Source organism: Dipodomys ordii, unplaced genomic scaffold (assembly GCF_000151885.1).
Source record: "Dipodomys ordii isolate 6190 unplaced genomic scaffold, Dord_2.0 Scaffold73, whole genome shotgun sequence".
NCBI lineage: Eukaryota > Metazoa > Chordata > Mammalia > Rodentia > Heteromyidae > Dipodomys > Dipodomys ordii.
The window spans coordinates 4,878,042-4,882,472 of record NW_012267289.1 but is presented as its reverse complement, the minus strand read 5'-3'; positions in this window follow the sequence as shown (position 1 = coordinate 4,882,472).

The following is a 4,431-nucleotide window of genomic DNA, read 5'->3' as shown; positions in this document are numbered from 1 at the left end:
TACCAGCAAAAGTACTGTGAAGATTTTATTTTTTGAATGTTTATTGTTCTGCTGAATGCGATTTGAAAGCCAAAGTTAAAACAAATTTTCAAATGAATGTCTTTTAAGTAGTCAATTGCTGGGTTGTGGATTTGAGGTAACTTACTAAATTCTCATTTAAGTCATATTGTACCTGTTTGAAATGTTACTGTGTGTGATCTTTTGAGTTTTCCAAGAAATGACAAGTGAAATACAGCAGATGGCCCTTCTTACAAAAGAGCAGAGAAAAATATTTGCCCCATCTCTTTTTCCCCATGGCCTCAAGTAACCAAATATCTAACAAAACCTCACTTAAACAAATCAAGTTATTTAAAATCAATTTACACTTTTTGTAAATACAGCGTCCTTAGAAATCCTTCTGGTCTTTTTCTTTCCCTTTATCCTTTTCCTCAGGTGATTTTGGATTCTTCAACTTTTTACTTTTTATTAAAAAAGTCTTTAAATATATTCAGTTTTTAAAACACTCTTGTTCATTGCTTCAGACATGGAAAAGATTTCAGGTTCCCACAGGGGTTTTGTACATGAATCTTTTCATGAACATAGCATCAGTAATTGAGGAATTCTTTCATTCTTCATTTGGAATTCAACAATCCTAAGAAATCTCTTTGTCCTAAAAAACTGGTTTAGTTCATTCGTCACATTTCCATCATAGTTGCAGCACAATCTATTCAGAGTCAACTTTCTAAAAAAAAAAGGAGGGGGTCTTTGTATTTAAAATTCATCTCCAGAAAATAGTTTTCTTTTTACTTAAATGATAATTTCTACAGTATGCATTCACCAGTAAGAAATGTATGAGCTGAAGACTATTAACTTTGGGTTTCTGTTTTGTTATTGATATTTGAGTAGTTACACCTGCATGGGGTCATGATTTTATTAAATAAGTACAACTTCCTGAATGTAACCATGTTTTTAAGGAAGAAGATTTAAGCTCTTTAGAAACAATCAGTATATATTTTCTTACATATGGGTACTATAGTTATTCATCTTGTAAGCCTTTATATTTGACCTTTGTGACTTATATTTTCATGATTCATCAAAAATCAGATAGTCATAATATTACACAGTTTTCTTGTGGCTTCCTCTTTAATATAATTTCTACTCTCCTTAGCCACTTACTACTTTTCATCTTGAAAATAAAGCTGTTGCTATGATTGGCATTGGTGGCTCAAGCATATAATTCAGCCTACCCAAGAGACAGAGATCACAGGATCATATTTTGAAATTAGTTGAAGCAGAAAACTCTGCAAGATACTTTTTAACCAGCAAAACATTGAATTGGAGATATGGTGTAAGTGGCAGAGCATTATCAGCACAAGCACTAGACCCTGCATTCCAAACCTGATACTTACAACAATAAATAATTTCAAAAAATAAATAACTGTTACCTAAATTTCAAGGCCCTCAATAACTTCTCGCAACCTATTTGTACTGATTTATCTTATGGGAGTCTTGTACATTCTATATTTCAATCAAATTCCTTATCAGTTCCTTAATTCCTGTTTACCACTGTGTATTTTTATCCCTTTGCATCATGAGCAATACTACAACCTACTGTGAAAAATATGATATTAGTTTTCTGTTCCTGATATAACAAATACCACAGATCCAGTGTTTTCAAATAACAGAATTTCCTAGACTTTTGTGGCCTATAAGTCTAAAGTAAGTCTTAAGGGGCCAAATACAAGTTGACATCAGAGTTAGGTTCTTTTTCCAGTTTCCTGAGTCCACTCATAATCTCTAAATTGTGATCTTCTTCTCTATGAGGCCAGAATGTATCTTTCTGATTGGCCTATAAGCACAACACCTGTTTCTTGACACATGGGGGAAGGTTCCTGAGCATTTCAATGGCCCTTACAATTAGGCTGGATCAACTGAGATAATCTCATCTCAATTCCTTTAATGTAGCAGCATCCACAAAATCCTTTTTGTCATATACCAGGATATATTATGGGTTCAGAAGATAAACACATGGGTGGCTTTAGAGATCATTACTCCTGTCAACATCTTCCTATCATTTGGTCATGTTTACTCCTAAAATTGTATCATGAAGAGGGTAGTTCATAACAAAAGAGATCATTCCATTCAACCTTCTTTTTTTTTTTTTTTGGTGAAATGACCATTCTATTTACTGCCAAAGTAGTCAACATTTAGCCAAGAGTCATTAAAAATTAAGTAAAATTACTTATTCTTTTAAGCCTAGCTTAAACAATAACATTTTTAAGTCTCAATTATGATAGTTTAAGTCAATTTTTCACCTAAAATTTGGCTAGCATTTATTATCCAGCAAGTAATTTTTATTCTCCTGTTTGTTTTCTATAACAACATTAATGCTCCCAAATGATCTACTGATTTGTCTTCCAACTGTTTTGTGATGTTACTATTTTAGTGTAGTAGTTTTATTATTTTCTCTGTATGTCATTTCTCAATCATTTATCTGATCATTCTCTGGAGTCTATGTTGTCCACTTTACTAATCTAGTTCAGTGTTCTCTCTAAAGGCAAGTGTCTCTCTTTCCCACATTATCTTCCTTGCTGAGCAGATCTCTCTAATTTATCTCATGTAAAAACAAAACAAAACCACACCACAGTAGATTTCCTCATATAGAAGTAGCCGTACATAGTCTTGTCTTAGCTTCTCTGACTATAATACAGATGCTGATTCAGTTTGCATTTGCACCTCAGGCTCTGTGCCTTTCATCTATGGTGAAAGAAATAGAAACCTCACTCTAGTCTCTTGCGTATGTGCCTGTCATATTACAGCCAGCATATTACCATCACATATTATGTACTTAATAAATATTTATCAAGTTAATAAATAAAGGGATATTGAAAAGTAAACACAAACTAGAGTCTTAATACTCTATATTTAGGCAAATTTTGCATGTAAGAACAAGGTTAGTGGCATGTGCGCATGTGGCTATTCCAGTTTATTTCAATTGACCCTGCATACTCAATCTTTAACATCCCTTTTACAACAGAATTCATAGAAAAAGGGGAATGGATTCCAAAAATACATTTAGTTCTTATGCTATTTATGCTCAAATTCCCCCAAACTACTTTACTCAGAAACATCAATATCCTATCAGGTTGGTAGTTTATTAATTATTCTTTTTGCATATGTTTCTTCTATGACAAATCTTGAACTTCTCAGAGTATCTGATGCGGGATACCTACAACACATATTAATGTGAAAATGAGTAGATATAGGACTTGTTTTCATTCCGTTCTCAGACAACTTTTGAACATTCATATGTGCAAGGAACAGTGAGTACTGCATGGATTTTAGCACTCAGCAAAACACAAATGCTTTCTGCCAACTCCAAGTTAAGACACAGCTGTCTCTATACAAAGGTTCTCAGCTGGAGATAAATCAAGATGTCTTTTCTAGCCTCTCAAGCCTTCATGGCCAGCCATATAGCTTTCGACTTGTAATCATTAAATAAAGCTTCTTATTGGAAATGATGCTTATGGTCTCTGTTCATGTTCAAGATACTGTCATGAACAGTATTTTGTGGGAAGAGTTGCACTGGTAAAGATAGACCCCATATTCTGATGTATATTCATGTACCTAAAAATATTTATGCCTATAGGCATCTAATTTATTTTGAGGGTTAAATTATCTTACTTGTGCATGTCTATAATTCATTTTAAGTTAATTTTTTCTATATTTATTTTTATTAATAGAACATTTATTCTTTATGACTTGAAGAGTTCAAGAGTAGAGGCAAAGTACATTTTCTTCTAGTTCAATGATGATAAAGCAAAAGCATAGAATTTTGAAGTTTCTTATTCTAAGTCATGTCATAATTTCTGATTAAAATCACTAGTGGAAATCAAAGCTTCTCTTTATTCAGTGGGTTTAACAACGGGCCATTCATCTTCCCTGGACATTTTGCATAAGTAATAGCAGCTCAGGGTTAAGAACAATTCCAGAAGCTATAATATCCATATTCATCCTACATTAGAGCATTTAATTTTCTGTTTATGAATTCAACATATTTCTCTAAGTTGGATGTAGTTCAGTATTTTATTATAGGAAATCATATTTTTTCCTGTAGGTTGTCAGGAAACAGTAACCCAATTTTACTAAGTTATAACAATGCTCCTTATCCAAAAAGCTGTTATATTAATGAAAATGAAATCAATTTATTGGCTCAGTTCCCAGGAAAGAAGTGCTTTATGCATAAATAAAATAAAACATGGCATGTAAAAGGAGAATGGACAATTTATATATTATCAGGCCACTTTCTACTTTTCACTTTTAGTAAAGAAGCAGTTACTCTTTAGAATTGAGGTTCCTCAAACTGGGGTCTAAGTAGAAGTAGGAAATAAGAAAGCTATCTTCCAGTAATAAATAATTTAAAGCTGATTTTCAAATGTACTAGGTATATTC